At 40.9% G+C, this 13,073-nt stretch overlaps 1 pseudogene; it reads left to right on the top strand.

Annotated features, from left to right (window-relative positions):
* Window positions 1-2,165: 2,165 nt before the first annotated feature.
* On the top strand, window positions 2,166-10,625 carry LOC132360482 (E3 ubiquitin-protein ligase RNF4-like; annotated as a pseudogene).
* The last annotated feature ends 2,448 nt before the right edge of the window (window positions 10,626-13,073 follow it).

Below are 13,073 nucleotides of genomic sequence, written 5' to 3'. Positions count from 1 at the left end.
GAATGGGAGAAAATATTTGCAAACGAATCAACGGACAAAGGATTAATCTCCAAAATATATAAACAGCTCATGCAGCTCAATATGAAAAAAACAAACAACTCAATCCAAAAATGGTCAGAAGACCTAAATAGACATTTCTCCAAAGAAGACATATAGATGGCCAAGAACCACATGAAAAGTTGCTCAACATCTCTAATTACTGGAGAAATGCAAATCAAAACTACAATGAGGTGTCACCTCACACCAGTTAGAATGGGCATCATCAGAAAATCTACAAACAACAAATGCTGGAGAGGGTGTGAGAAAAGGGAACCCTCTTGCACTGTTGGTGGGAATGTAAATTGATACAGCCACTATGGAGAACAGTATGGAGGTTCCTTAAAAAACTAAAAATAGAATTACCATATGACCCAGCAATCCCACTACTGGGCATATACCCTGAGAAAACCATAATTCAAAAAGACCCATGCACCCCAATGTTTATTGCAGCACTATTTACAATAGCCAGGTCATGGAAGCAACCTAAATGCCCATTGACAGACGAATGGATAAAGAAGGTGTGGTACGTATATACAATGGAATATTACTCAGCCATAAAAAGGAACGAAACTGGGTCATTTTTAGAGACATGGATCGATCTAGAGACTGTCATACAGAGTGAAGTAAGTCAGAAAGAGAAAAACAAATATCGTATATTAACACATATATGTGGAACCTAGAAAAATGGTACAGATGAACCGGTTTGCAGGGCAGAAATTGAGATACAGATATAGAGAAGAAACGTATGGACACCAAGGGGAGGAAGCGGTGGGGGGGTGGTGGTGGTGGTGGTGTGTTGAATTGGGCGATTGGTATTGACATGTATACACTGATGTGTATAAAATTGATGACTAATAAGGACCTGGTGTATAAAAAAATAAATAAAATAAAATTCAAAAAAAAAAAAAAGAAAGGGCTTCCAGGAGAAACCAATAAGGGCATGGGGGATGAAGGATAGAGAATGGTAAGAAGCCAAATGAGGGTGTGATTTCAGAAGTCCTACACTCAACCTATGCCCATGGGAGTTCAGAATAAAGGAATAGACATCAGAGTTTGTCCTGCCTTGAAACAAAGGACCTGGGCTTTTGTACTCCACATCAGCCTGGCTTTGGCTATAGGCTGCCAGGAGGGTGAAGTGGGGTGAAACATAGAACTCCCAGGTACTTTCAGCTCACTCCAGTGCCTGAGGGTAATTTGCAGGACTCTGGGTAATGTGCAGGTGCAGCTGATAGCAGCAAAATATGAAAAAGCTGGGGATGGGCTCATAGACCATGGGTGGGGCTTCAGTTTGGTACTGTGAGTTTCCTGTTAACTTCCTCTACTGGGCCCACAACACATGTAATCCCAAACTTCCAATAAAGTTCAAAGTTTCTAAGCAGCTGGCATTAAAGTGTGAATACCATTGAACCCCAATTTGAGTTGAAATCCTAATTCCACAGAAGGAATGGGAAAAGTCATATTACTGTTTAAGTTTGAATCCTAACCCCATAAAAGAAATTGGAAAAGTCATTATTACTGTCTTGACTCTTTGTCACCATATCCATAAAACGGAAGAATCATCCCTACATCAGAAAGTTTACTCATTTATTTGATCAATCATTCATTCCATGAATATGGAGTGTGTACTCTGAGATTCTGTTCAAGGGTTATTCTGAGAAGCGGATGGTGATAAGAAGAGCTCTGTAAAATGTAAAGCTCTAGGCAACTGCTTTTATTTCCAGTGGTTATTTATTTTCACAGCCCACTAGAAAACATAAAATTACCTAAAACCACAGCAAGGAGATACAAGGGAAAACTTCTTGGTACTGAGCTGGTATAAGCAGGTTTTTCAAAGAGAGAGAGGAAGAGAGAGAGAAACAGAGTGTGTGTATAGGCTGGGGTCCCTGGCCCTCAGCCCTTAAATACCCGTAGGGACCACATCATTGGAAGAAGCAAAAGAAACCCAGTCAATTTCCGCCTCCATTGAGAACCACTTTTCCCAGCGTGAGAGTTGCTGATCTAATGAATAGGGACGGGAAAGTCCCCTCTTCTAACCTGGAACAGCGATTTCTGCCCAGAGACCTGTGACGAGCTACTACGGGGTCGAATGTTGATTGGGCAGTTGAGAAACTAAACTAGCGGGTTGAAAGGAGAGAAAACCCCAGCGTTGTCTGCCATCAGGTGGGTGGGAATAAGCGCCGCGACTGCTGCTCCGTGACCTTGGCTCTGTTCTTCACTGGGTGCTGCCGCCAGCCTGGGCGCGTTCACCGTGAGTACCCGCTCCCGCGCCGCCCCCTCCCTCCGCTTCTCCTTTTCTTCCCTGGCCTCTGGCTCCTTGGTGCTCTTTCCCGGCCCAGTGTAGTCAGGCGCCAGGTTCGGCTGGTTCAGGCTCGGTCCCGAGCGGACCGACAAGCAGCGGAGGGGCCGGAAAGTGACAGGCCGCTGGAGCGCAGGCTTCCTGCTCTATTCTTAGTGCATAGCTACCCAGGCAGGACAGGGCGCAACCGGACAAAACACTAGGTCATTGATGAGCTGCTGGCTGCGTGGGTGGAGTCGAGGGTGGTGGGCACTGTTTTGCAGGGCTGCCCGGTGTCACCCCGAGGGTTGTCTTTCCCTGAGTGCAGAGCGTTGGAGGGGCAGGCCGGTCACGAAGGTAGTGATCCGATGAGAGACAGGTGTTTGTGGGGTCTAAGATAAGGACTGACTCAGTAAGTAGGTGGGCGCCATCGGGTGGAGCATTGAGCACTGCGCCCTCCTCTGGGCTTCCCCCATTTTCTTCTGGGGCTCCCAGCTTCCAGGGCTTGTGTCTAAATTTAGATATCTCACACTGTTTTGTGTAATATTTCTATGGCATCTTTAGGTATTTGTTTTCGTTAAAGCTTTATTGAGGTATAATTCACAAACCATAAAATCCTCCTATTTACAATGTACTTCAGTGGGTTACAGTATATTCATGGAGTTGTGCAACCATTTTCTCAATATTAGAACATTTTCATCACCCCCAAAAGAAACATTGTACCGATTAGACATCATTCCTCATTTCTCCCCAACCACCCCCAGCCCTAAGGAACCACTAATCTTTCTGTCCCTATGGATTTGCCTATTCTTGATTTATCATATAAGTGGGATCATACAGTATGTGGTCTTCTGTGATTGGCTTCTGTCATTTGATATGATGTTTTCAAAGATCATCCATTATAGCAAGTATTGGCACTTTATTTCTTTTTTTATTGCTGAATAATATTCCATTGTAGGACTATACCACATTTTATTTATTCATTCATCAGTTTATGAGTATTTGGGTTGTTTCCATTTTTTGGCTATTAAAAATAATACTATTACTGGGCTTCCCTGGTGGCGCAGTGGTTAAGAATCCACCTGCCAATGCAGGGGACACTGGTTCGAGCCCTGGTCCGGGAAGATCCCACATGCCGTGGAGCAACTGAGGCTGTGCGCCACAACTAGTGAAGCCTGATGCCTAGAGCCCGTGCTCCGCAACAAGAGAAGCCACTGCAGTGAGAAGCCCGCGCACCACAACAAAGAGTAGTCCCCGCTCACCGCAACTAGAGAAAGCCTGCATGCAGCAATGAAGACCCAACACAGCCAAAAATAATAAATAAATTAAATAAAATTTTTTTAAAAATAAAAATAATACTATTATTGACATTCATGTACAACTTTTCAGTGTGAACAGAAGTTTTCAATTCTATTGGGTATATACCTAGGAGTGGAATTGCTGGGTCATATAATAACTATATGTTTATCATATAGTTATGTTTACCTTTTGAGGAACTGCCAGACTATTTTCCAGAGGTGCCACACCATTTTACCTTCCCAACAGCAGTATATGAGAGTCCCAATTTTTCTACATCCTTGCCAACACTTAGTTTTTCTTCCAGTTTTATTGAGATATAATTGACATACAGCACTGTATAAGTTTAAGGTGTTACATCACGAAACAATTATCACAATAAGTTTAGTGAACATCCGTCATTTCATATGGATACAAAATTAAAGAAATAGAAAAAAATTTTTCCTCGTGATGAGAACTCTTAGGATTTACTCTCTTAACAATTTTTATATATAACATCCTGCTGTTAATTATATTTATCATGTTGTACATTACATCCCTATACTTATTTATCTTATAACTGTAAATTTGTACCTTTTGACTGCCTTCATTGAATTCCCCCTCCCACAACCCCCTGCCTCTGGTAACCACAAATATGGTCTCTTTTTCTATGAGTTTGTTTTTGAAGTATAATTAACCTACAACACTATATTAGTTCCTGTCACACAATGTAGTGATTTGATATTTCTATACATTTCAAAATAGTCACCATGATTATAGTGTCACCATACAAAGATATTACATAGTTATTGACTATATTCTACACACTGTACATTTTATACCCATGGCTTATTTATTTTGCAACTGGACATTTGTACCTCTTAATCTCCCTCATCTATTTCTTTCCTCCCCCACCACTGCCCCTCTGGCAACCACCTGTTTGTTCTCCGTAATTATAACTCTGTTTCTGTTTTTTTATGTTTATTTGTTCTGATTTTTAGATTCCACATATAAGTGAAATCAGACAGTATTTGTCTTTCTCTGATTTATTTCACTTAGCACAATACCCTCTAGGTCCATCCATGTTGTCACAAAAGGCAAGATTTCATTCTTTTTTATGGCTGAGTAATATTCCATTATATATATAATCTGTAATATTTTATGGGAAAACACAAATGAACTTTTTGGCCAATGCAATATATATACACATACATACCAGAACTTCTTTATCCATTCATCTATTGATGGGCATTTAGGTTGCTTCCATATCTTGGCTATTGTAAATAATGCTGAAATGAACACAGGGGTGCATATATCTTTTCTAATTAGTGTTTTTGTTTTCTTTGGATAAATACCCAGGAGTGGAAATGCTGGATTACATGAGAGTTCTATTTTTAATTTTTTGAGTAATCTCCATACTGCTTTCCATAGTGGCTGTACCAGTTTACATTCCCACCAACAGTTCACAAGTGTTCCCTTTTCTCTACATCCTCGCCAACACTTGTTATTTGCTGTCTTTTTGATAATGGCCATTCTGATGGGTGTGAGGTGATATCTCATTGTGGTTTTGATTTGCATTTCCCTGATGACTAGTGATGTTGAGCATCTTTTCATATGTCTGTAACCATCTGTATGTCTTCCTTGGAAAAATGCCTGTTTAGACCCTTGGCCCATTTTTTAATCAGGTTCTTTGTATATTGTGGATACTAACCCCTTATTGGATATATCATTTACAAATACCTTCTCCTATTCCATAGGTGGCCTTTTCATTTTAATAGTTTCCTTCGCTGTGCAAAAGCTTAGATGCAGTCCCATTTGGTTATTTTTGCTTTCATTTCCCTTGCCTGAAGAGACATATCCAAAGAAACATTACTAAGACTGATGTCAGAGAGCTTACTGCCTTTGTTTTCTTCTAGAAGTTTTATTGTTTCAGGTCTTACATTTAAATGTTTAATCCACTTTGAATTTATTTTTGTGTATAGTGTGAGAAAGTAATCCAGTTGGTTTTTTGCATGTAGCTGTCCAGTTTTCCCAACATCATTTACTGAAGAGGCTATCTTTTCTCCATTGTATATTCTTGCCTCATTTGTCCTAGGTTAATTGCCCATATAAGTGTGTGTTCATTTCTGGCCACTCTGTTCTGTTCCATTGATCTATATGTCTGTTTTTGTGCCAGTACCATACTGTTTTGATGACTGTAGCTTTGTAGTATAGTTTGAAACCAGGGCATGTGATACCTTCAGCTTTGTTCTTCTTTCTCAAGATTATTTTGGCTATTCAGGGTCTATTATGTTTCCATACTAATTTTAGAATTACCAGATTCATTGGTGAGTGCTAGTAGTTTTTTGGTGGTGTCTTTAGGAATTTCTACATATAGTATAAAGTCATCTGCAAACAATGACAGTTTTACTTCTTCCTTTCCAACTTGGATTCCTTTTATTTCTTTTTCTTGTCTGATTGCTATGGTTATAACTTCCAATACTATGTTGAATAAAAGTGGTGAGAATAGGCATCCTTGTCTTGTTCCTGATCCCAGAAGAAAAGCTTTCAGCTTTTCACCATTTAGTATAATGTTAGTTGTGGGCTTGTCATATGTTGCCTTTATTATGTTGAGGTATGTTCCTTCTATACCCACTTCACTGAGAGTTTTTTTCTTTTTTAAACATCTTTATTGGAGTATAATTGCTTTACAATGGTGTGTTAGTTTCTGCTTTATAACAAAGTGAATCAGCTATACATATACATATATACTCATATCTCCTCCCTCTTGCGTCTCCCTCCCACCCTCCCTATCCCACCCCTCTAGGTGGTCACAAAGCACCGAGCTGATCTCCCTATGCTATGTGGCTGCTTCCCACTAGCTATCTATTTTACATTTGGTAGTATATATTAGTCCATGCCACTCTCTCACTGACAGTTTTTAATCATAAGTAAATGTTGAATTTTGTCAAAACCTTTTTTTTTTGCATCTATTGAGATGATCATATGATTTTTATTATTCAATTTGTTAATGTGATGTATCACATTGATTGATTTGTGGATATCAAACCATCCTTGCATCTCTGGGATAAATCTCACTTGATCATGATGTATGATCCTTTTAAGGTTTGTTGAATTTGATTTGCTAATATCTTGTTGAGGATTTTTGCATCTATGTTCATCAGGGATGTTGGCCTATAATTTTCTTTTTTCTGATATTTGTTTGGTTTTGGCATCAGAGTGATGCTGGTCTTGTAAAATGAGTTCAGAAGCATTCCTTCCTCTGCAGTTTTCTTGGAATCGTTTGAGAAGCATAGGAGGATAGGTGTTAACTCTTCTCTTAATGGTAGAATTCACCTGTGAAGCCATCTGGTCATGGGCTTTTTTTTTTGGTTGGGAGTTTTTTGGTTACTGATTCAATTTCATTACTGGTAAAGTGGTCTGTTTCTTCCTGGTTCAGTCTTGGGAGATTGTACATTTCTAGGATTTTTTCCGTTTCTTCTAGGTTGTCCACTTTATTGGCATATAATTGTTCCCAGTAATCTCTTATGATACTTGGTATTTCTGTGGTGTCAGTTGTAACTTCTCCTTTTTCATTTCTGTTTTCATTTATTTGGGCCCTCTCTCTTTTTTTCTTGATGAGTCTGGCTAGAGGTTGATCAATTTTGTTTATCTTTTCAAAGAACCAGCTCTTAGTTTCATTGATCTTTTCTATTTTTTAAGTCCCTATTTCATTTATTTCCACTCTGATCTTTATGATTTCTTTCCTTTCACTAATTTTGAGTTTTGTTTTTCTTTTTCTAGTTCCTATAGGTGTAAGGTTAGGTTGTTTATTTGAGATTTTTCTTGTTTCCTGACTTAGGCTTGTATCACTATAAACTTCCCTCTTAGAACTGCTTTTACTGCATCCCACAGATTTTTGGATCATGTTTTTGTTTTCATTTGTCTGCAGGTATGTTTTAAATTTCTTCTTTGATTTCTTCAGTGATCCATTGGTTGTTTAGTAGCATACTGTTTAGCCTCCATGTGTTTGTGTTTTGTGTGGTCTTTTTTTTCTTGTAGTTGATTTCTAGTCTCATAGCATTGTGATTGGAAAAGACGCTTGATATGATTTCAGTTTTCTTAAATTTACTGAGACATGTTTTGTGGCCTTGTTTTGTGACCTATTCTGGAGAATGTTCCATGTGCAACTGAAAAGATGTGTGTTCTGCTTCATTTGCATGGACTGTTCTTTATATATCTATTAAGTCCATTTGTTCTAATGTGTTTCTTAAGGCCAGTGTTTCCTTATTGATTTTCTGTCTAGATGATCTGTCCATTGATGTATGTGGGGTGTTAAAGTCCTCTACTATTATTATGTTACTTTCAATTTCTCCCTTTATGTCTGTTCATATTTGCTTTATGTATTTAGGCGCTTCTGTGTTGGGTGAACACTTGTTATTATCTATCTCTTAAATTATAGTCATCCTAATGGGTGTGAAATGGTATCTAATTATGGCTTTGATTTGCATTTCCCTAATGATGACTAATGATGCATTATTTTTAAATTACAAAATAATTTTTAAAAAGTATTTGCGGGCTTCCCTGGTGGCGCAGTGGTTGAGAATCTGCCTGCCAATGCAGGGGACATGGGTTCGAGCCCTGGTCTGGGAAGATCCCACATGCCACGGAGCAACTGGGCCCGTGAGCCACAATTACTGAGCCTGCGCGTCTGGAGCCTGTGCTCCGCAACAAGAGAGGCCGCGATGGTGAGAGGCCTGCGCACCGTGATGAAGAGTGGTCCCCACTTGCCGCAACTAGAGAAAGCCCTCGCACAGAAACGAAGACTCAACACAGTCATAAATAAATAAATAAATATAAGCAGTCATTTACATTAAAAAAAAAAAAAGTATTTGCATGCTGAGGTTTTGAGAACTTTGTCTAGGTCACATGTCCCAAAGTCACAGAGCCTACACTCAAACCAAGTCTCTCTATGGCTAATGCTTGAACTCCATCTCTTGTTCCTAGATCAGAATCTAGGATAAAACTCTTTATAACTTCACTTGCTGCCTCTGTTAGAAAAGGAATCCTGGGCAAGATGAACCTCTGCATAGACTAATTGGTTCATTTCTTATTTGCTATTAGAAACTCAAATTATCAAAGAGCTTTTTAGTCTCTCCATTTTTACTCTGGAAAAAAATAAGTGTTTTCTTGAGATCCTCATACTGGATCATGTATGAAGTAGTGACCCTTTCTTAGTGTTTAATGATTTTGTGCTTCTCTTCATGTAAGTGCCCATTGGGCTTCTCCTTCTCCTCACTACCATCAGGACACAGAATGAGGAGGGACGCAAAGTTTAAACTTTGTTTAAATGCACAGTTATCAAAAACTTCTGAGTACACATTTTTCTCTATTTATATATTTTATACTGCTGTCAATCTTAGTTTAAGTATTACTAATGCTTAATCTTTGTCTCATTTTTTTTCAGTTAAAAATTCAGATTGAGCTTTCTCATAAGTGGCTCCCAGAAGATTCACCCCACCCCACTGTGGGAACACAGCAGTTGTGGAGATGGAGACAGGAATGGAACCAGAATCGGAGTTCAAATATACCAGAAAATGTGGGCTCTAAATTCTTATGTAAGTCAGAGACTGACTGGCCAAGAGCTGTGGGACATTGAGGACTTCAGCATTCGCTGTAAACTTTGGCACAGGTCACTTATTTCTCTGAATACTGGATCCAAAAAGCACAATGAACACAAGAATGTGCTATGGTACCAGGGTGAATTCCAGACAATCACGAGAATTCTGTACACCGGGGCAAGGAGGCACAACTCCTGAGGTGATTCTGGCAGTGGAACTGATAGAACTTGGGGAAAGTGATGAAATAATTGACCTCACTTGTGACTCTCTAGAACCTTCAGTGATTGACCTAACTCACCATGACTCTATTGTGATTACTGAAGAAAGGAGGAGGCCAAGGGGAAATACAAGGTCACTCCAAGGCCAAACTGGCAGCTGTGTGGTGAGCAGTGATAAGGAGGGGTTGATGAGGGACAGAGATGTATCTGTAACCAACAGTGCCTACCATAATGCCCTGGAAGAAGAAACTTTAAGTTGCACACTACCCGGTTATATCTGGTGTCGAATTTGTATGGATGGGTACTTAGAGATTGAACTGAGTAAATGACATATCTACTCTACAGAATGTGGCCACATCTTCTGTAGTCAGTGCCTCTGCACTTCCCTTAAATATACTAGAAATTGCCCAGTTTGTTTGAAAAAAATCAGCTGCCATCTGTACCACCGCATCTATATGTGATGTGTGCTGTGTTGCTCAGGACAGACAGACAACCTAGCTAGATTCTTCCACGTCCTTGTGCAGAAACTATGGGTTGTTGGCATTCAGTGCACTGAGTTAAAAATGCCTGATTTTAAAAATTGCTCTCTGAAGTATATAAAATTTTTTTTTATTTCCCACACACAATGAGACTACCTTTTGATTTGTTTTGTTTCACGCTGCAGGACTGGACTTGGTTGTCATAGTGTGCCAGAGACTGGTGGTTGTCCTCAAAGCAAATTTTCCTTTCTTTCTCATAACAATCAATTTTTTTTTTTTTTTTTTTTTTTTTGGCTGTGTTGGGTCTTCGTTTCTGTGTGAGGGCTTTCTCTAGTTGTGGCAAGCGGGGGCCACTCTTCATCGCAGTGCGCGGGCCTCTCCTTATCGCGGCCTCTCTTGTTGCGGAGCACAGGCTCCAGACGCGCAGGCTCAGTGATTGTGGCTCACGGGCGTAGTTGCTCCGCGGCATGTGGGATCTTCCCAGACCAGGGCTTGAACCCGTGTCCCCTGCATTGGCAGGCAGATTCTCAACCACTGCGCCACCAGGGAAGCCCAACAATCAATTTTTAATTGGCCACATGTGAGCATTTTGGGTCATGTCAATAAGGGCAACATCCTAGAGATGATGGAACAAGAAGATGGAAGGAACCTGAGAGACTGACAACTTTGCAAACCAGAGCCACCTACAAGTTTGGGCTTTTACTTGAGAGATGAATAAACTTCATTCTTGTTTACACAACTATTATACTGAGTCTTGTTTAGAGCAATGGGAACTTTAATTAATGGAGCAGGCAGGGTGATATATTCCTGGTTTTTCTGAATTTCCTGACTCCACTGGAATAAAAGGAAGTCAGTCCTTTCTGACCACCTCTCCGACCAGCAAGGTGGAGGCAGGTATACAAGCAGGCACCATGTCCTGCTGGGACTCCTGGTGGCCTTTGAAACCAGCCTGAGGAGTCACCTAGACACACTGGAATCTAGAGTTGTGGTTCTGTGCTCTCTGACCTGCCACACCAGAGAGAGGCTCCCTTCACCGTGGGCTTACAGGTGTGCCTGCCTTCCACCATACTGGTCAGCTAATCAACAAGTTGGTCTGCTTCTCTGTGAACAAATACATCACTGCATCACCATCCTAGCTGCTCCTGCAGCCTGACTGGGTCACAGGCTTGAGAAGACCTCATCGCCACTACCCCCAGACCCCCAACACACAGACACACACACGCACACACACACACTAGCTCTTTTTTCTTTTGAAGAAAATCACAAAGGACTCACAATTCCATCTGTACTTTAGAATTAGAGAGGACATGATTTCTACTGTGCTCTCTCCTTTTCCCTCATAATGAAATGTGCAGTAAAGCTTGTTCCTTACTTTCAATGGTTGTAGCAGTGTTGCTTTCCTCCGTGGAGGCTCAGTTGTGCCAATGGAGCAGTGCCCATCCCAGCATCATGTCTGTTCTACACACTGCATTCTCTGCAATATCTCATACTCCAAACCTCAGTTGCTTGTCTTGGCACAGGATATGCAAGATAAATGGGTATACACCCTTGCGTGGGTTTCTTTGTATGTTCTAAAATGAAATGAGGGGATTTCCCTGGTGGCGCAGTGGTTAAGAATCCACCTGCTAATGCAGGGGACACAGGTTCGATCCCTGGTCTGGGAAGATCCCACATGCTGTGGAGCAACTAAGCCCGTGTGCCACAACTACTGAGCCTCTGCTCTCTAGAGCCCGCAAGCCACAACTATTAAGCCCGCGTGCCAAAACTACTGAAGCCCATGTGCCTAGAGCCCATGCTCCACAACAAGAGAAGCCACCTCAATGAGAAGCCCGCGCACCGCAATGAAGAGTAGCCCCACTCGCCGCAACTAGAGAAAGCCCACGTGCAGCAACGAAGACCCAACGCAGCCAAAACTAAATAATAAACTTATTAAAATTAAATAAAATAAAATGAGGAAGAAAAACAACATGAAAATTTTTTTAAAAGAAAGAAGTTCTAAATATTAGATGTAGAACTTCCTGCATTTCAATAGGACATCTTGTGTGTTCCACTTTGGAGACTGTTAATTGCTCTGTCACATAGCACAGTGTATCACAAACTTGGCTAATGATCGAAACACCTGAGGTGCCTATTAAATATACAGATTCTGCTTTTGCATATATTGCCCATGTGATCAGGAAAAAGAGCATACTCTCTCCAGCTTGCCAGCAGCCCTTGACCCTCCCTACTGTGTTCTACCCAGTCCACTACATTTTTACCTTATCTACCAAACTCATGTAGACATTTGAGTTTTTGATCTCTGCTTTAGGGGAAAAAATAGAGGGGATTCTGACTTTTCTGAAAAATTGAGATAAATTTTACAGACAGAAAAATTCACTGATCTTAAGTGTATAATTAGATGAGCCGGGGCAAATATGTACATTCACAGGACCAACACCCCAATCAAAATATAGAACAATTCCAGAGCAGTTCTCCTGCGTTTCCTTTTGCTCTCCACTTGGGTGCCCCTTCCCAGTAAAGTCTTTTACTTTGTCAGGAAAAAAATATATATACACACACACACACACACACACACACATATAAAACAATTCCATCATTCCAAAAAGTTCCCATCTAGTCAATCCCCATCCCCCACAGGCAACCACTTTTTTGATTACTACCAACCACTTTTTTGATTACTACCAACCACTTTTTTGATTACTATCATCATAGATATGTTTGGGGACACTGACTTTTATTACTTCATTAGCCCAGATCATCTGGGAGGAAAGTTTGATAGGGAAATTTGGAACATAAGCATTAGGCAAGGGTTAAGGGTTTATTTTAGTGGGAGTATGACATATCATCTCAAGAATTGAAGCAAGAAGGTATTAATAATGACACCTGCTATTTATTAAACAATAGCTATTTTCCAGGGGCTTCCCTGGTGGCACAGTGGTTAAGAATCTGCCTGCCAATGCAAGGGACACGGGTTCGAGCCCTGGCCAGGGAAGATCCGACATGCCGCGGAGCAACTAAGCTCGTGCTCCACAACTACTGAGCCTGAGCTCTAGAGCCTGCAAGCCACAACTACTGAGCCCACGTGCCACAGCTACTGAAGCCCACAAGCCTAGAGCCTGTGCTCCACAACGAGAAGCCACGACAATGAGAAGCCTGCGCACTGCAACGAAGAGTAGCCCCCGCTCAC

The sequence above is a fragment of the Balaenoptera ricei genome, chromosome 2 (assembly GCF_028023285.1).
Source record: "Balaenoptera ricei isolate mBalRic1 chromosome 2, mBalRic1.hap2, whole genome shotgun sequence".
Taxonomy (NCBI): Eukaryota; Metazoa; Chordata; class Mammalia; order Artiodactyla; family Balaenopteridae; genus Balaenoptera; species Balaenoptera ricei.
Note: the sequence above shows the minus strand (reverse complement) of the source record. Positions and strands in the feature narration are given on the sequence as shown.